The 21,180-nt window shown below is 46.3% G+C and overlaps 1 long non-coding RNA gene across 1 annotated transcript; it reads left to right on the top strand.

Annotated features, from left to right (window-relative positions):
- The first annotated feature begins 32 nt into the window (after positions 1-32).
- LOC138282861 (uncharacterized) lies at positions 33-20,792 on the top strand. The gene is made up of 3 exons (XR_011201016.1): positions 33-2,951; positions 13,714-13,864; positions 20,675-20,792. It is a non-coding gene; the product is annotated as an uncharacterized lncRNA (long non-coding RNA).
- Positions 20,793-21,180: the final 388 nt, after the last annotated feature.

Below are 21,180 nucleotides of genomic sequence, written 5' to 3'. Positions count from 1 at the left end.
CGAAGAGCGTGAATAATTTCCCAAACAACGCTCCGTGCGAGCGTTAACAAGAGAAGCCCCGGGGGGGGGAGAACAAATGAAGATTACTCGGCCCGGCAGGAGCGATCGGGCACGAGGGCAGGACGTTCTGAAATCTCACACGCGCATTAGAATGTACACGCAGTGAGGACGAAGAGAAACAGGGAATGAAGAATAACGTGGGCCCCATAAAACGCGCTCACGCAGAGCGCGGGTCATAAAATAATAAAAATAGAATGGAATGGAAAGTATCTCACCGGCATGAAAGGACTGCGCGAAGAGCGCGAGTCCTCGCTCCCTTGCTCCCACTCCACGTATAAAAAGCGCTCCAATGGATGCTTATAAGGAGGGGAAAAGCCCGCTCCCAACACGTTATAAATAACAATAGGAAAGGAAATCACACTTATCTGGCTGCGAAGCAGCAAAGAAAGAGGAGTGGCTTGGTGTGATGCAACACTTTATAGGCTGCCTCCTCTATGGTTTATCACGTGATATGACCTATGTTGGGTCATGTAGTTTTTACTTTCCATGATTTTCATTGGCTGCTGTAAAAATAAAGCATGGAAAGAGAAGCATAATCTGAGCCTCCGGTCCTGACATAGAATTGCTTTCAGGGCAGATATGGCGAGGTGTCTGTCGAATTTCCCAGGGAAATTTTACATACACACAGACAAAAATGCACTCACACTCTCCCTCTCTGTTTTGAAAGTCCACAAAATTGTGGGTTATTTTACAAAATACTGTGTTTTCTCTCACTTAGAACTTCTACCATTCTGCATCCCCCTCCCTTTTCACTGCCCTTTAGGCCTCTCTCATGCACCCTGCTTGTCCTATAATGGGTTGTTGGAAAATCTGTAATCCAACCCCCACACCCCTGAACCCCACCACCCCTCATCTTGCTGACCAAGCTACGCCCCTGAAGAAGTGTGGTAGGAGGCAATAGCCGATGTAGTATTTCACAAAACTACACCTACAAGCATCTCTACTTGTGAGAAATCTTCAACAGGTGCGGCAATGGGCATATCACATAAATTCAGCCTACTGGAGAAGCTATCAAAACAAGAGTTAAGCAAGTGCAGATTAACTTGGTTGAGTGGTGCATTGAAGTGAGTCGGGTACCACAGGGACAAAGATAATTGGTAGTCACGATTTATGGGAACACGGATTCTGGCTTTTTGCATGAATGGACAGGATCTATGGCTGACCCATACTGACTTAAGCTCCTAGTAAAAAAAGCAAAAGTCGACCTAGATAAAATACGGGAGGAGCTGGAGAAAAAGCAGGCATAGATCAACAGAGCACCAGAAAAAGTCAGAGAGCTCATTGAAACGCTCAGGAAAGGTCTGAGGAACAGACTGGAGAAATTGGAAAATGAAATCAAGGATCAAAAATGTAGAAAATTCATCAGAGATAAAGCTGATTACAAACACGGTCAAATATAAAAATTTACCAAGCAATATGATATGGCCAAGAAATCTTTCAAAATCACTGAGTCACAGAGGCTACTGGCGGCAGGAGGTTTGCTCTAATGCTAATTCAGATTTGGACAAACACGAGAGGACATCTCCTGCAACCACATTTTAAGACAAATACCGCCTTTTACACCAGGACAAGCACCAGCCAAAACGTGGGAGAAGCCGGTCAAAGTGAAAAGACAGAAGAGGAGGAGCAAGTGGACGATAACAGGGGCAGAGGCCCTGGAGAAAGACAACACATCTGTTGAGAAGCAACAGATGAACAATGCATCAAACACGAAATGCATGTCATGAAATTATCCAACCATACCCTGACTGAGCCAGAATGAACATTGTTAGAATTTGGGCTCAATTTCTGTTTGGGCTCTGGTTTTGATTATGGGTGTCGACGATCTGATATTTTTTATTTGCATTAGAAAATGTAAACTAATGAAAGCACATAAGCTATTCCCCTAGAAACCAAAACCTGTGTTCCAGACCAAAGAGGATGTAGATCTGTGCACTGGAGATGCTGAAACTCTAGTTACACTTGAAACACTTGGATCTGAGAATTACAGCTCACTGACTGAGAGGGAAGTCCTGATTGAGCTAGGCTATGAAATAGCTGCAAGTAAAAAAAGTGGCTTCAAAGTAAAATCAAGAGCCAACTCCACACTTAGGTGGGATAACATTGATATTTACCATGAGCTAGTTGTCAAGGAATTGAGGAAGTTGGAGAAAGGCAAGTGAAAGTCCAAACAAGCACAACACAATCTTACAACAGCAAAATAAGAAGCCATTCATACACTTACTGATGAACATGACATCATAATAAAGCCCTTCGATAAGAGGGGGTAAGACAGTACTATGAGACATTAACAAAAACGGGGGGGGAGCACTGAGAAAGCTGGCACTTTCAGGATGCTATTAGGATATTGACATAGAGGAATACAGACAGTCTCTCAACGCATATCATGATCTGCTCAGGGAGTGGTTGGATAAGGGTCTGATTGACTCTGATGAATTTGGGTATCTAAAACAAGATAAACCAAGAGCACCTTGTTTTTACATGTTGCCAAAGGTGCACAATGATCCAGTGTACTCCCCGATTGTCTCCTCAAATGATAGTGTGGGAGTCAAACCCCAATCTCCTGAACCCAATACTGTATGAACCCCATATCTCATCTAATCTAATACTACAATCTATTTGTGTTATAGTGCTCTGTGTTCCGCTGACACAGTGGGGAGGGAAAACTTGCAGCGGTTAGCCGACTGGGAGGGGGAAACAAGCAGGAGCAAGAATGAGCAGAACAGGGAGGAAGGCTAAGGTGTTTGGAATCGTTCTACATTGTCCAACTGGGTCTCAATATGGATGATGAACTATATGTGCACATCTGACACTCGTGATGAACACATGGAGTCTTCTGTGGCAATGAAGTGACTGGAAAAAGGTACTATCTTATGTCCTCAATACAACAGGTGGGAGTTCACCAGTGGTGCCTTGATGTATTATCTGGGTTTACTGAATTGTGAGCAACATACGTTGACCACTAATCTGAACAAACTACCCTTGGAACAATTTTCACTCTACCTGCTACATATCCCAATTACCAAAAGGATCAATGTGTAATCACTCATTCCCTGACATAGTCAGGTATTCATAATAAGTGGCTATCTTGATTGCATAACATCCTGGTAGCTTCTGGGGAACGTGTATAAAGTGCACCTGCCTTATATTGTGAAGAGCCCACTAAGGCAGGATTATGATTTGTTGAGATTCTGATTGTAGGCATAAAGAGGCATTATGAAGAGCTGATGACTTAGTGAATTCATGACTTAGTGAATTCATGAATAATAGTGTCATTACATGCTGCATTTCACCCATTATAGTCTGCATTGATAGCGGATGGGTTTAATTTGCATACTGACAGAGCACCCGCTTAGAAGACAGCAATCAGGATGTTGGATGTACTAATGAGCAGGTGATATATATATATATATATAGATTTCATTTACATGATGGAAATACTTCCTGGCATTCTCTCATAAGACCCACGTTACATGCCCTCACATATTCTAAATCCCTGAGCGTAAGGTCATGCTTTCACATCATTTTGCAGTCCTATATATATATATATATATATATATATATATATATATATATATATATATATATGTATCACCTGCTCGTAAATACATCCAACATCCAACATCCTGATTGCTGTCTTATATATATACATATTTGTATATATATATATATATATATATATATATATATATATATATATATATATATATATATATATATATATATATATATATGTATTTATATGTCCTTCTGCTATCCACCCCCCTTCAGTTCTGAAAGTGACCTGGCAGATTCGCTGTCCATACCTATTTTCGTTGGCATGTGAACTCTCTCTGCCTCCGCCACCAGAAAAAGGAACTCCTACCTTTTTCTGACCCATCCCCGTCTAAGTACTCTGGTGACTTTTTTTTCCATTTTTTTTTATTGTTCCTTAAACAAAGCCTTCAGGGCCTCCTTCATGTGGAGCAGGTACAACCCCATGCCCATGAAGGACAGGTGTACTCCGTCTCTGTCCTCAAACTGAAGATCCCGATGCTCTAAATATGTAAATCCCTTTGCCACACAAAAACCTTTAATTTCTTTATTGATTTTCTTACTCGCCTGCTCTATCGCCCCCGGTTTTTTCGCTCCTCTCCACACCTGCCGCGAAACAAAGGATGTCCACATCACTTGACACCCATGCCACTGTTGATTAATTTCTTGTAAATCCTTTTTCATGCTCCTCATTATAGCTAAACATGTCCTCGGTACTAAGTCGTTTTCTCACAAATGGATTAACAGGACATCAGGACAATGACCCCTGGCTTTTAATTTCTGCAGTCTCCGTAATACCTCCTGGCACCTCTTCCCCCCTTTCCCATCCCATTGCACCCTGTAACGCTCCCCATCCAAGCCCAGGTTTTCCCGCATAGCTGTTTGTCTTGCTTGCTTCTGGGCCCACTTTACGAACGAATGCCCGACGAACCATATCGAGAGGTAGCTCACCTCCGGACCTGGCACGGAACCTGCAGAAGGAGAAAAAACATATTAAATGCATTCCCTCTCTACCATCCCTTCCACACTTCTCATATACCTCTTGTAGGCATCCGATTTCCACCTCCCCAGCCCCAATAAGTTGTCTCTCCGCCAACCTTGTCTCCCCGCCTCTGTCGCCATCCCGACCCAGAAGAAGTGGGTCCCGAAATGTGACGAGTCCCGTCCCACTAACTTCAGACCTCCCCTCAAGATTACCAACAGCTGGTATGCGGTAAGCCCTTTTCTGTCTCTATGTCAGAAAACCCTTCCATCCCCGCCGGTATCACCTGCCCTCAGCTGCCAACCCAGTGAAACAGAGCATGTCCCAGAAACTGGATAGTGCCGGAGAACAACGTGGACTACCCTCCCCAGCTGGTCTGTTTTTTAACTCCTAATCTGAAGAGCTACGCCGTGCGCACTAAACTGGACATCATCCCACATTATGCCCGTCCTCAACTTCGACCCCAGCAATTCTGATACGCGGAATGCTCCCAAAAACATCCATGACATTAAGGTTCGAAACAATAGGCATTCATCCCAGTCCGAACATACAACCCGTAATGCATGCATTGCCTCTTTTAAGAGACGCAATGAGATTGGCTGCCTCACGCTGCCCCACTTCCCCCCTTCCTTGCCCAACCATCCAGAAGCCTTTGACCCAGTTCCCCAGCCGAAGGAGCGTAACCCCACAACATTTTCCACATAAAGGAAAGGCCCGCTAACTTCCCTGTGATACTGATTGTAGACTGCCCTCTCTCCAACAGGGCTATGATAAACTGCACCACATCATCCATTCTGTCCTTTTCTGAGCCCCTCCTGCGCACCCCCGGACCACAAATACTCCTGCCGTGCCCGGGCATACACCTTTTGTGTGGAGAGCACCAACAAATTCACCACCAAACGAAGCATCCTCTGTTGCCTATGGTCCACAGCGCCTCCGGTATTCTCGTCCTGCACAGGTCCTCTTCCGTAACTAGCCCATGGAACCTCTCCCACTGTGAATGAGACAATGCATCCGCTATATCATTGTTCACTCCCGGGACATGTCTTGCTCTAAACATAATGTTACGCCTCAAACATTCCAGGACAAACACCCTTAACAACTGCTGCACCTGTACTTCCCTCGCTGACTGCTTATTAACAACCTGTACAACTGCCAGATTGTCAACACTGAACAACACGTTTTTATGCTCCAAGAGGTGACCCCATATACATACTACCACCACCAGCGGAAACAATTTGAGAAATGCAATGCTCCGCCACCCACACTGCCAGTCAACTGGCCATTCCTCCTCACAATATTTGCCCTGCCAATATATCCCAAAACCCGACACTCCTGTTGCATCCGAAAATATTTGAATGTCCCATTCGCAAACCGTCCATGAATGTATGGGTATGCCATTAAATGATTCCAAAGATATACACCACATCCTCAAATCCTCCTTCGCCCCAGCACTAAGCCGCACATGATGATGGGGTAGCCGAGGCCCTGACAAAACCATATCCAGTCGCCTGTAAAATGTTCTCCCTGCTCTTACCACCCTGCAAGCAAAGTTAAGGTGGCCGAGCAGCACCTGAATGTTCCTGACCGTCACCTTATTCCGGCACACCATGTCCCGTACCGTCATAATCATAGCCTCCTGTTTTTGCCCCGGTAATCAAGCCATCATGGCCTCGGTGTCAAACTCAATGCCCAGGAAGGATAAGGCCCTGCTGGGCCCCACTGTCTTTTCAGGGGCCAAGGGTACACCCAGGTCCCCAATAATGTCCTGAAACTGTCGCAGAACCACCGCACACCTGTCCGAGCCTGTCGGAGCGGCAAAGAAAAAGTCATCCAGGTAATGCGTCACCTCCTTATGCCCTGTGTTTGTGGAAAATATCCATTGCAAATGTGCTGAAACACTCAAATAAAGAGCAAGAAATCGGACAACCCATCAGTAATGTCTTGTCCACATACCACGTCCTCTGAAATTGGGTGCCAAAAAGCTCAAAGTCCCTTGGATGCACTGGCAACAGCCTGAAGGCTGATTTGATGTCCGTCTTGGCCATCATAGCACCTGGACCTAGGGACTCCACCAATGCAATAGCCACATCCACCGGCGCATAAGAAACCTTTGTCAACTTCTCCAGAATGAAATCATTCACGTATGACCCCTCCGGCCAGGATAAATGATGTATAAGTGTGTACTGTCCTGTTTCTTTTTTGAGCACCACACCAATCGGGGAAACAATGAGGTTCTCCAATGGCCAGTCTGCAAAAGGACCCTCCATGCACCCCTCTGCCACCTCTTTCTCAAGGTTCAGCCTCACCACCTCCTCTTTGCCTCTTACCGACCTCAAGTTCTTAGCCCACTGTCTCTGTCCTGTGTATCCCAACCTAAATCCCTGTATAAAGCCCTGCGTCAAAACCTGTGCATCCGTCCTGTTGTCATACCTCTCCAACCAGAACTGCAGTCTGTGAATGTTAACCGGAGTAAGTGCCTTTTCCCATCGAGGCTTGTCCCCCCCGGGGCCATGCTGGACCTTGTCCTCCCTGGGTACCCCCTGGATAGGCCTGCCCCTGCCCCAAACCCACGGATCCGTTGTTGATGTTAGCATAGCAGTTAATGAGAGCGTGTCGCCCTGCACACTGCGAACACATGTGTCGAAATGTACAGTATTCACAAGTGCACAATCCTTTATTGTAGTCCCAACAGGCTCCTGGCTTCGTTTCCTCAATCCCTGCTGCTCCAGACCCCCCTCCAGACCCACCCCAAAGGGCCGGTAAGTGATGGGCAATCCGCTGGCCGTAAAAATGCTTTTGCCAAATTTTGAGGGGCCCATCATGTGCTGCCATAAGTCTGCGTCAATCTCCCTCCACTGAACTTCAGGATTGGCCGCCATTCATGCCCGAAACTCCTCATCGTACTGTACCCAGGCATACCCCCATAATGCAATTGCGCCTTGCGGATGATGTCCATGTATTTAAACAATGCAACTGACCTCTCGGGGAACCGTTCGCAGTACGTTCTCGCAAATATTAAAAATGCAGCCGTCCAATTTTCAATGGCAACATGTACTTTTGGCCACTTGGCTAACTCATACTCATCTTCTTTCGAACCTTCTTTAGACCTGACCACCCTATGTAGAAGCTTTACCATTTCCACGTATTCTCCCTTCCAAATCTTCTCCTTCGTTGTCAATACAAGGTGTGCCCCCAAGGGTTTTGCTGTACCCATATCCTCATCACTCCACTCTAGTAAGGTGGGCCACCGCGGAGATACCGGACCCCCCACACCCTGCTCCTCCCCCGAGGGTCCCGCCTCCCCCCACCCGACCTGTTCTGAGGCTTGGGGTCTGGCCCCACTACCTCCTTTGCCACCTGCTCCCCAGATTGAAGCACTGTCTGCCGTTTCTGTCCCCCTGTGGAAGGCCTACCCCTTGGACCCATCCCCCTCCCCCCGCATCCACTGGGCTCCTTCCTTACCTGCAAATAACCTGGAGGGGGAAATGGTGAAAAAAAGGCCCCCGCAGCCCCGGCAGTGCAGGGGGTGGGGGTTTCAAAAGGTCCGGGGGTGGGAGAGATCAGTACAGTACACTGTGCATAGGCGGTGGGCCCTAGCTGGTTCCGGGGAGAGGGGGCTACTGGTACTTTGCAGGGGCCCCTTTAAATTTTGTTATGCCATTGGGAGGGGGGCCACCTCCGGACTCACTCGGACCACTTGCTGTGCTGAGGCCCCCCCAAGCTCAGGACTCTCCCCATGCATTGCGGGGGCTGCAGGAGCCTTTGTTACGCCACTGTATACAAATGAATGAACATGAAGAGGAGAGTGGGGAAAAACCTCTAGCATTAACAGGGAGGCTGGGAAACGGGGGGGAAAACATGAAACGTGATCGGTACCAGGGGGGTGAGCGGTATCAGCAGGTGTTCCCTAGGAGAAAGAAGGTGAAGGTGGGCGGTGTCGCTGGGGGCTGGGGCCAATCAGAGTGGCGGGTACATGAATTCAAAGCCATTCCATATATAGTCAAGTGACCTATTTACATTTAGTTGATGGTTGTTTTGCCTCCAGCTATACTCCAGTACCATACCAGCACCAGTTCTACCCTATTACCTGCTGATACCATAGCAGCCACATTTTTATCCCCATAGCCAACATGTTTGGATTATACCCTTTGGACTATGACTTTTGTCCTCCCCTTTATAGATATGTCAATCTCACTGCTAAGGGCCCTATTCACAAAGGTAACATGCACCTTTGAGAAATTTACACTTTTGACGAAGTTTACTACTTTTTGCTTATACACAAACTGTGCTTGCAAAAAATAAATAAAAGAAAATTAGCAAGTCCAGCACCACACATGGCCAACCACTGTATTGCAACACCCCCCACACATCAATAAAACTATATATATATATATATTTTTAAACGGTATTGCAACACCCTGCAATGGAAAATAATGAAGATAGTGAATTAAAATAATGTCCTATAGGAAATAATGTTAAATTAAATTAGTTACAATTGTAAATAAATAAATAAATACATATAATTTAATGTAAAATAAAATATAAAAATAGTGCATAATTGTTATCAAATTATAAAATAGGTTAATGCACTATTTTAAATAAAAAAATTAATATAACATGGCTTCATTGCAGAATATGGCAGATGTCTCCGTGTGCAGCTCTGAGCCACCTCGCCCTCTTAATCCTTCCTTATCCTGTATATACCTATTCTGTGGCGTTTGAATGTATCTGGGGATCATGGGGGAGGAGGGACATCCTACAGCAGTAATCCTTGTCTTTTACTGTTGGGGGCACGTGCCTGCGCAGAGTGAGAACAGGGACCTGGGGTGTGCAGGGCCATCTGGGGTCAGCGTGCTGCTCTTAACTGATTGGGCTTGCCTTGGCGGTTACAAGGTGGCATTTTGGGACAAAGGGGGGCCCCCGCCTCGCCTGTGCTAAGCAGCAAGCCACCTGGGATGGTGACTGCTGGACTGGGGTGGAGTCATCTGCATAGAGCAGTCACCCGCCAGCCATCCCGAGACCTGGCCGGCCTGCCTCTCTTCTTATTGCCTCTGGGGGGGCCAATGCTACATGAACACAGGGTGACAACTCTATGAATGTACTGTTGAGGGGAACGTGTTGGGGGCTGCGGGTGTGCCCACCCTATCCGCTTTGATAACTGAGTGGGACCTCCGTCCTCACTGGTGTCACTTCACAATTAAGCTGCTGAGTTCTGTTAAACACTTGCAAAAGTGCACGGGGGGTCAAGGATATGATTCCCCCCCCTTACCTTGACATTTTGCAACTGAGTTCACCCCCACCCCATTTACTTTCAGAGAGGCCACTTTGGCCGTACCTTGCCTTTGCTGCTGGTGAGACTTCAACTTGAGAGATTGGTTTGGTCATGGTTGCACACTGACTATGGCTACTTGTGTCGTCTGGTTGGGGCTGGCAAGTCGCCATGAGATTGTGTGGAAACGGCTGACCTCTAATGTGGCCTCATTGAGCCATTTAATCACTCCCACGGATGGGGAAGCTTTGTCACTAGACATTGTGTACTCGTGGCAACACAGCACCGGGCCCTACGTTCCTCGATTCATTGCTGCTATGGGCCTGTGTGGCACATGGCAGGGTAGAGTCTATATGACACATGGCACTGATTCTACCCGACCGAAGAGGATACACATATTACTCGTGCCTCCCATTGCTCATACTCCCAGCTGGACTACCCGCTGATCCCTGAACCGGAGATGTGAAATGTTGGTTGGGTAGAGGTGATGGGCCTTTTGAATCATTCTCCGTGCAAACTGACCCAGAGGGTATGAGCAAGCGTGCTGCAGGTGGTTGGCACCTCTGCACGTGTTGGCTGACAGACCCTGACTTCAAATCTTACATTTTGCATGAAACTGAAGGATATTTTCTACTAAATGCTGGCTCAGTTAAATACCAGGTGACCCTTTGGGTAAGCCACTCACCCGTGGTCGTTGTATTAGCCATGTGGCCGACCATAACTGTCGGCGCCTTCGGGAAATCCCTCTCTTGAAATCCTAACTCTTGCAGCACCAGGCCGCTCCGGACCCCAACCTTAACCATAACATAGATCATCATAAGAGCAGACTCACACAACTAATGACTGGTGAGGCCAGGCTGCCTGGCTGTCCACCCAGAGGCGGATGTACCAGTGAGGCAATAAATCTTTAAAATTGCTTCATTGGCTGTGTAGCCGTACAGAGTCACCTGGCCACATTGCCTCGATTTGGTGCTCTGATGGCCATCATGTAGTTGGCACTCAGGTACTAGAGGCGTTTGTTAGTCATGCACTTTTATACTTCCATCATGAGTCTGTTGATGCATCAGCATTGAATGAGTTTGTTCACAGTCTCCCGACTCAAAGCCTTTACAACTATCGGCATTTCCAATTAGAGGGATGGATCTTAGAGGATGAGCCAATCCTGGCTGTAACACAGCCCTGGAGGGGAGCGGGAGGGAGGCTCCCAGGCCCAATGGATCCCCAGTGGAGTTCTTAAGGTGTACTGATAAATACATTACCCCTGAGATCAAAGCAATGTCGGATGAGGCTTGGGTGCCGATTCACTACCATCGGATCTTCTTCTCTCAGCCATGACTCCTAAGCTGGGAGACCCCCCAGGACCTCTGTGGCTATATCATTAATTAACATGGAGGTGAAACTTATTGTAAAGGTCCTTGTGAACCTGTTGCTGTTGGTCATTGACATCCTGGTCACACCATATCAGTGTGGATTTATGCCTGGATGGTCCACCAGGCACAATATTCATAAGCTATACAATACTTTGGCTCTCACGGAGAGGTTGGAGAGGCCTGTATCGCTCCAGATGGTGGGCTTGGAAAAGGCCATAGATTCTGTGGCTATCACTCACCTTAGTAGGAAAGCCCTAGTAGGACAGTAATTTACTTTGGTGAATCAGGCCCAAGGTGTGAAGGCCACAAATATATTCGCACTAATAGGAAAGTCTAGGATATGTGCGTCTGTTATACACTGACTCGTGGGCTATGGTCCGTCTTGGTCGGAGCATTTCTGGCGAGTTTCTGGTCCACCCCCCGATTGGCCCTTTTCCCCACCAGTGTTTGCAATGGCCACCTGAGCACCTCACAGAGTATCTCCATATAATGGCCAGGTGCAGGGTTTCGAGTGGGCACTGGGGGTTGTAAACAGGGTGTCCCTGTATGCAGACGATCTCCTGATCTTCCTTCAGGATCCTGGGGTATCAGGCCCAGGGTTCTCCAAATGTTACGCATATTCCGCACACATACAGACCTCCAAAAATAATACTATTAATCATGGGTTACCCTCCATGCACCAAAGCTACAGATTTACAATGGGCTGCATCTCTTCGGATGGCAACAGAGGGCTTCAGGTATTTGGAGGTATGTTTCACCGGAGTGGAGCAGAAGGCATGGGAGTGTAATATCCGAGAACAAATACCCAAACTACAGTGAGACATCTCCTTCTGGTCCCCGCCTCCCTCTTTCACTGATGGACCAGACAGCCACTGGTGGATTTTCTGCATCTCCTGTACCAACTCCAAAATTACCTGTTTAAGTTGGTAACACCGGTCACACTTTCAAAGGAATCAGCTCCTTGACTACAGAATTTCTCTGGGAGGGTTGGACATTGAGGATCACCAGGAGTAGATGCTATAAATCAAAGCGGGCTATTCTCCCCACAGTCTGACTCTGCCTTCGCTAATGAGAGATGGGCTATATGGGATGGCTGTTTTTTCACTATTTCAACGGTGGACGTGTTCTGATGTTTCTTCCGCTGATGAGTAGGCAGGTGTTCGAAATATGCTGTGTTGCTTTTAGGGAGTAGGGGTGGTGCAGGAGTCTCACCAAGAAAACCCCTCTCTGGACTGAAACCATACTTCAAGACATGGCTGATCAGGAAGGATTTCAGGGTTGGGATAAGACTGGTATCTCCACTTTGTGGGATGTCATGATGGGGACCACTATTGTCTCTTTTTTGCACCTCCAAGACTCTTTTCAAATGCCAAAGAACCACTGTTATTGTTACCCTCTCTCCTTCTATCAAAGACCTGTTTGGAGTACAGTTTTCTCGAGGCTCGGCTCCTAACAGGAGAAATTGGCCGGTAGCAGACCTCACTCATTTACTATTCCTTTGTGTCTAATACTTTTCATCTTCTTCAAACAGCTTTGTAAACTGTTCTGGGAGAATCATCTGACGAGGACCAGAGAGAAGCAAGAATAGCCCCTCTTAACTGCAGCTAAAGTTACACACTTTAGGCTAATACAATTGCACTCTCTTCAGAGGATATATTTCACATACCTTAAACTTTATCTTAAACTTTATCTCCGATATGGTAGGAGCAAAGCTGATTTCTTCCACAAGGTTTGGTCGTATCCCGTGACACAACAGTTTTGGGATAAGGTGCTGATCATCATGGGTAAGATACTGGGTGGTCCCTAGATCCCAATGCCAGGCTTGCTCTTCTTCACATCACAGTGGACCTGGACTCCAAAAGATACAAAATAGCCTTTTAGCACATGGGTCTATTAATGGCCAAAATGGAAACAGCAAGGGAATTGAAAGAAGGAGTGACATCGCTCCCCCTTGGAAAGATGAGACAAAGGGATAGATCACTGCATGGGTTTGGAGTTACCTGTGTATGAAGCCTGTGGTTGCCCATCTAAACAAGCCAATGTATGGGCCAATTGGCCGGTACATAGAGGCACTGACTCTCTACCCATGCTTAGACACAGCACTCTTGAGACCACTTGTATGCTCAACTGATTGGTATGATGTTGTGGTCATGATGTCATAAGTGGTGTATGCACTTGTTCTTCTCACCTTAGGTTGTATTTACTTGACCTATATTTCTAAAATGTTATCTGGATTGGGACTGTGTCCTTCAGTGAATACTGCCTTGTTTATTTGTGTTCTGTCAAATATAGTAAAACTATTTTTTTTCCTAAAAGAAACTAACGTTATAAATGTTTTTATTCAATTTCATTCAATTGTAACTAAATTAAATTTAATTAGTTCTATACATCAGTTTTAATAATTAATAATGCACTATATTTTTTTCAGGTCAAAATTTATTTTTTAATTTATACTCAGATAAATAATTTTAATTTGATGTAACATATTTCCATAGATATTTTGGAGCATCCAAAGGGTGATGAAGCAGGAGGAGGAGACTGCGTTGATGTGGTTCTTCATGTTGAGTTTATTATCAATGATGATTCCTAAGTTTCGGGCTCGGCTCGTTGGGGCGAGGTCGGCACGTAACTAGAAGTAATCCCAAGGTGAGGTGGTGTTTCTGAACAGCAGGACCTCTGTTTTGTCAGTGTTGAGTTTGAGGCAGTTGTCCTTCATCCAGTCGGTGATGCTGTTCATGCAGTTGTGAAAGTTGGCCTTCGCGGTTGAGGGGTTTATGGATAGCGAGAAGATGAGCTGTGTGTCGTCTGCTTAGGAGATTATGTTCAGTCTGTGGTTTCTGACAATGACAATAGTTCAAAGATCACTTAGATTAGAACTTTTTCCCGTTCTGTAAATCTCACATACAAAGCATTCACGTAGGGTAAGTTTCTTTGCCTCCTAGGATCCATGTCCATACAGCTTCGATGTACTGAGAACCACCTTGCTTTCAAGAAGACACCAAGGGACAGATGTAACAAGAAAGGCATTTGCGATTCGGAAATAGTATTTCTGATTCGCAAAATGCAATGTATCATATTTGCGATTCGGTAATAGCGATTTCCTAAAAATCGCAAATGCTATTAATGAATCGCAAATTGCGATACAGACCCCATTCGCACCTATGGGCCTGTAGGCCCATATTTGCTAATTTTTTGCATTTCCTAACTGGAATTTGCAATTTAGGAAATGCAAAACCCCAAGGTGCTGGGGGCCTAAAGCCCCCTCTGCTGCACCCCAAAAAAAAAATTCAGGACATGTAAGGCGCACACATGCGCATGTGTGCGTTACATGTCTATTTTAAAAATGCATTTGTAATGCATTTTTAAAATTTGCACATGGTTACCACCAAGTTCAACTTGGTGGTTATACCGATTCCTTAATGCCCAATTCGCATTAAGGAATTGCTTGTTACATGTCCTTATTTGCGATTTCTTATTTAGAGAATCGCAATTTGCGATTCTCTAAACAGGCTCGCAAATTTAAGGAATCGCTATTTTAGCGATTCCTTACATTTGCGTTGCGAATGCCTTTCATAAATACTGAAAGGCATTTTTGCATTCGCAAACGGGCATTTGCACCGTTTGCGAATGCAAAAAGGCTTGATACATCTGGCCCCAAAGAACTTGTATTTTCGTTTGTCTCCTTTATTCTTTTATTAGAGGCGAATGGCCTCAGTCTTTCAGTACATTGTTTTCCTTTCAGTGACAAGATGCAGTACTCCTAGTGTGTTTGCCTCGAGCCCTGCCCTCGCCTAACACTTCACAAGATGTCCCATTGGATAAACGATGCCTTGTATAAATCTACAATCAGATGAAATAAAATACAAAATAAGATTATGCTCATAATGTTTGGAAGCATCTAAGACATTAAAAAATAATAAACAAAGGGCCCCGTGCCTGTTCCAGGTCTCTGGTATTATTTACATAGGAAGGGAGGTAGGCGGCTCTCCCATATGCAGCCACTGCACCCCAAAAACTATAAACATGTTGCTGCAAGGCAGGGCCTCTGCAGAGGACATCAAATGTGACTGTTCTCTTAAGACTACGAGTGAGGAGAGTGATTAAGGGATTCTCCTCTCACACTATGAACAGGTGTGTACATAAAGCGCACCAGGTCTCCAAATTAAGGGGTCGCCAGGTATTAGGGGACCCTCACATTCTGCCAAAACCCAAAGAGAACCATGAGACAAAATTAAAATGGAGGGGCCCGCGGAGATAAGACGCGCTCTAGTCTCCGCGGGCATACTCGGGACGGGGGAAGTGACGCAGGGAGCCAGGACAGTACGCGGGTAAGCGGGGGAGGGTGTAAGGGTAGGGGATTAAAAGGGTGTGGGGAAGGGATCGGCCTCTTTCTGCGCCGAACAGGTATCGGTACGGAATTTGGCCGAGGGGGTGCTTTATTCAACTTTAGGTAGGCGGTAAGGTTACGGCCTGCAAGTTTGTCTTGCCGGCCTTTTGTTCTACTGATATTCCGCGGCTTTATACCGCTATCGCTTCAGCGCCATGGCAACAAGCCATGACGCTGAAGCTGTCAAGGCCGTGCTTCGCCTTCTCGGCAAAGCCGGCCGTGCTGATCTCCTCAGGCCTGGCGTACTCAACCAGGCCTGGGTCGGCATGGTGCGGCCGATGCGTGTTGCGTCAAGCCGGGTAGCGGCAGTAGTGGGCGCATGTACATCACCAGAGAGGGGCATGCGGGGGCCCAAAAAAATTTAAAAAACGGCGGGAAGGCGGGCGCGAAGCGCATCCAGCCCGTCCCAAGGACATGAGGAGGTGAGCAATGAGCAGGCAGGGGAAGGGGCATCAGAAGGGACAGGAGCAGTGGATCTTGAGGAGCAGGCCCCTGGGGACCCCCAGGAGATTTTGAATATGGATGGGCCTGTTATGGCCCTTGATCTGGGAGAGCACGTACTGCCTGGGCCCAGCCAGGATTGGGCCCCTTTGGACCTTTCTTGCCCAAAAGGGGGGGCAACACACAACATGGGACCCGGGCCCCCAATTAAAAAAGGGGGCAAGGGTACGGGCAGGGTGAAAGGTGGGCCCGGTAAGGCATAAATTGTGGGTAGGCAGGCCAAGAGGGTTAAAGTTGGGGTCAAGCAAGGGCTGGCAGGGCAGGGGCAAAGGGGAGGGGGCAGGCAGGGTATGTGGGTCCCGGTCGAGGTGGATGATTTAGAGGCCAGGATCAAGGAGCAGCGCGCGTTGTGGCGAAGATGGAAGAAAGGTGGGCCCAACTGTGTAGAGACAGGGAAGAGGCAGGGGCACGAGGCAGGCAGTTTAAGAGGACAGCTGAGGGCATGGAAGGGATGGGCCACCCACCTACAGGTATGGGGCTCAGTAGTTGGGTCTGGGTGCCTCAGGTAGAGGAAGGGAGGGGTCAGGAGGCTTGTGCGTCCGGAGGTCGTTCTGGCGCGGAAAGTCCGAGTGGCGCACACGGCCACGTTGGGCAAGGACATTCAATGCCAGCGGCGGAGGCTGGCAGAAAGAAGCTGATGCCAACGGGGCGCAACACAGCCCCAGCACGTTGGTCCGAAGCACTAGAGGGGTCTTCGGCGGCCTTCTCTACACCGCTGGAGCGAGGGGCATGCAGAGATGTATGCGCCATGAGGGCCAGGAAGAAGCCTCGGCAAATAAGATGCGAATGAAGGGAAGTGCAGGCAATTTGGGTGACATGGTTGAAGCGGAGGTGTTTGACCTCGATTATGAGGAGGAAGTGGATGAATGGGAGGACGAAGAGATCCGTGAGGCAGAGGTGAGCAGTGTAAAGGGGGGGGGCAAGGGCGCAAGTGCGGCGCAACCCCTTTTTCTGCTTCTGTATAGCAGGATCCTATGTCCGTTTGCGGGACGCTGGAGGTGCGGCATGGGCGGCAAGGGGTCGAGAGGCAAAGAAAGTGGCATGGCCCCTGGCGGGGCAAGGCAGAGGTAAGGGGCAATGGTGGTCAGTTTGGGGAGATAGTTCTGGTTCTAGTGGGATATGCACGCGCAAGTCCATAGGGGTAGGGGATATTTCAGTTCACGAACCAGCTATGGAAGGAGTGATACACGGAGGCGAAGCGGGAAAGGCTAAGGGAGCTCTTATAACAACAACTGAAACAGGTAATCAGACGGCAGGGGAGGTCACTGGGTCTGAGGACAAGGAAGGGGGGACACAAGAAGCAGCTCCGTACATGGGTCTGGCCATGCCTTTGGGGTCGCACGTAGCGGAAAAAAACAAAGCCAGGATTTGGAAACATGAATATGTGGACGTTTTTAAGCTCTTACATAGAGACATACAGGCTAAAGAGGGATCCAAGGAGGAGGAGTGGGAGTTAGCACGCAGACCTAGGGTGCGGATCACGATGGACAACTGGACGTCAGACTTTTTTATTTTTGCCAGCATATATTGCGAGAAGTTCCCAGACAGGGCCATAGAGCTTTTTAAGTATATGGACATTATAAGGAAAGCCCAGATGCATATTGGGGGTTTCGCTTGGCTGAGCTATGACAAAGAATTCAGGGCTTGGGGGAGCGTCAATCCTGATAAACCCTAGGGTGACGTAGACCCAGAATTGTGGATGCAGTGGATGGCGTCAGCACAATCCACATGGTCTACGCACACCGCAAGTGGTTTGCTTGTAGTTTACAAGCCTTTTCAGGCATGTCCCGCCCAAGGAGGGGCGGGTGGGGGCCAACGGACCCCGGTGTCCACAGCAGGAGCATGTTGGAACTTTAATAAAGGTTTTTGTCCCAGACAGGAATGAAAGGAGGGAGTCCAGCCAGTTGACTTCCTTAGAATGCCGAATTTATGAGATAGTTGTGAGAACTCGAAACCGGAAGGCCTGGACCCTAAACCTCCCAACATCTTCGAAAGCACTGGCATCTCATTAGCAGTAATCCTTCCATTCAAAAGTTCATTACTCTACATCCAACAATAGGGTTCCGCCGGGCCCCCAATCTTCGAGATAAACTCTGCCCTTCCTTCTTTCAACAAACAGCTTCTGAACCTTATTTTCCCAAACCTAAAGGCTTTTTTACCTGTACCAAGTGTTCGATATGCAAATTGGGACTTAATAGATCGAGTACATTGTACATCAGTGACAAAAAACTCATGATTAAGGATTTTATTAATTGTGAAAGCAGAAATGTGGTATATTTGATTTTTTGTCCATGCCAAAAGGCCTATATTGGAAGTACGATCCGCCCCTTAAAACTTCGAATTCAAGAACACTTTCGGAACATTCTAAAACTGGAGTCCAAGGCGCCTTTAGTGGAGCACTATAAAACATTCCATCATAATGAACGATTCTTCAAATTCAGTGGAATACACCGTTTCACTCCGTCCCCACGGGGTGGTAACTTACAGTTACGATTACGTCAAGAGGAAAGTAGGATGATCATTCAATACGATACAGTGAATAGTGGTTTGAATCAGGATCATGAATGGCACTATTGGCTATTGTAAACAATGTATTGTTTCAATTGCTCTGATGGACTGCAGTTATGGTATTTGTTGATCCACCACTACTTCTCCTCCCTTTATATTTGCTGGTTTTCACCATGAGTCTTAATTTGTTTCTCTCTTGGCTTCTTTTTCTCCTTATCTGGTTAGTTCTCTAATCTTTATCTTTTCTGATCACATTATAGTAAGTATGATTTTCATCACTCCTTTTGTAGTTCAATGGTATGTTTCCATTTTCTGATCATCTCCGTCCCCATGTCTATTTCTTTTTTATATTAGCTCACCGTCTCTCTATTGAGCTCTGAACTTACTTCTGTCAAAAGTTCCCTCTTAATTAATCTTTTTTCAAAAAATCCTTTTTACAAACTGTTTCCCATTTCTTCCTTTAACTATGTTTTTTCACCTGATAACGTTTTATTTAATCTTCTTCCAGGCCCTTTTTTCAGTTTTTTCACTTTCTTCACTTTCTTACTACTCCTTCTTTTAGCACATGTTTTAAAATGTTTAATTTCTTATTTTCCTCACTTCTGCCCTGTGGGAGTTATTGATGCTGCTGCCTCGACCTCTTCCAATATGGCCGCCACTGTTTTAGTGCACGTCGCACGCTGCGTCTCTTCTCTGTCTCGTTGCTTTGGAAACAGAGAAGGGACACTTTGTTATGTAAACCGCGCTGCAGCCAGACGGCATCTTCAGCGATTGAACGCAGGACGCGCCGGCGATTTTTCGCCAACGTTCTCTTTGCCTACCGTATCCTTAGGTATAATCAGTTCTTTTTATTTCCATTTTACTTATTTACTGAGAGCTTGGAATTTATTCATTTCAGCCAATTTTCGTAACTTTACCAATGTTCCTGGCTCGTTAGACGGAGCGTACTGTACTAATGAGTAATATGCTTTTTGTGGTTAAGCCAATTATGAGCATGTCGCTCATATTTATTTGTCAAATGATGATATTTTCTCTTTTTCCTTTTGATAGTTTATTTAATCTAATACTGTTGGTTTACAAATTTGCGACATGGGTAAAGGGGACTTAAAGGCCTATGGAGACAAAGTGAATCACGAGCATGTCGCTCTTATTTGTTTGTTACATCATGATAGGGGGTAATCTTGATTTCATAAATGTCAGGGTGTTTTCAGTTATTTGTGTTATCTAGCAAATATTGTTTGTACATGAGAGTTCTCAAAACTTGTTTTCATGTTTAGATTTCTATCCATAATTGTGACAATTGATGTCAGAAGTTTTTCATTATGCTCTGAACTGGGTATGTTATCAATTCCATAGTGTCTTCTATTTTTTTCACATTACTATTCTTTATAGGACGTTTTTAATAGTATTTGCTTATATGCATCCTTCCTAAGCAATTTATTAACATCACGCGAGTGCCAGCATGCATTCTCTTACTCACCATTATTATAGGATTATAACCACTTCATCTTTCCCTTTGTTTTCCCATAAACGAATAAGAGCAGTAAATATGTACACTTTTAATCTCATCCATGGCTTTACTCTAATAAGATTCCTTTTATGACTTCAGCCCTTGGCTCACACTGGGGAGTCTGCTATGGCACTACATTGTTATATTTAAAGGCTTCACCGAGAGGGAGCACAACATGCCTTGCATGATATGCACGGAAAGCATGCTTTCAATTTGGTAATGTTCGGTATGTGACTTACATTGTCCATATATATATTCTACAGCCTTGAGAAAGCCCCCGCCTACCTGCTTAAGGGGCGAAACACGTGTTGGCTGTTCTTCCATCGAATATAGTTACTTATCTTCTCTCCATCCTTGATAAAAGCTGTTTGGACTATTCTTTTGCTGATCCTTGGAACTTAATTTCAGCTTCAAGATTATCATTAATTCAACTGGACTATAAGCCTATGGAACTGATGTCTTTATTGCAATAAACAACTACTGAAGCATTGTGCTCATTATTAGTAATTTTTTGAAGTGGGAACTCACCTATAATCAATTTTTGTCCCAGACAGCCCTGCAAATTTAAACATGACTGCTCCAAGTGCGGGGGTCACACAATGTTTTACTCTCTCCAGCCCAGCTGAACAATGGAGAGCGTCCAAAGGGCGAGGCATGCAGGGCACTTCTGCGCCAAAAGGCTCCTATGCCAATTAGGTTGAGAACCCTTCTGCCCTGGTTATGTAGCTATCCAGATAGTGACACAGCTTGTAAGTTGGAGTGGGGTTTATGGAGGGTTTTCGGATTGGTTACCAGGGTCCACGACTAAGGAGATGGGCGGACAACCTACGGTCCGCCAGGGAAATGCCACAAGTAGTGCGGGCTAAAGTAGACAAAGAGGTGTCGCTGGGCAGAATTGCGGGGCCTTGTTATGATTGGCCAAGTGCGGTTTTAATGATATCACCTTTGGGGGTGGTGCCTAAAAAGGCCCCCGGGGAATTTCGCCTGATTGATCATTTGTCCTGGCCAGAGGGTACCTCTGTCAATTACTTTATTGCACCCGAGGACACTAGGGTG

Source organism: Pleurodeles waltl, chromosome 2_2 (genome assembly GCF_031143425.1).
Source record: "Pleurodeles waltl isolate 20211129_DDA chromosome 2_2, aPleWal1.hap1.20221129, whole genome shotgun sequence".
Lineage (NCBI taxonomy): Eukaryota > Metazoa > Chordata > Amphibia > Caudata > Salamandridae > Pleurodeles > Pleurodeles waltl.
Note: the sequence above shows the minus strand (reverse complement) of the source record. Positions and strands in the feature narration are given on the sequence as shown.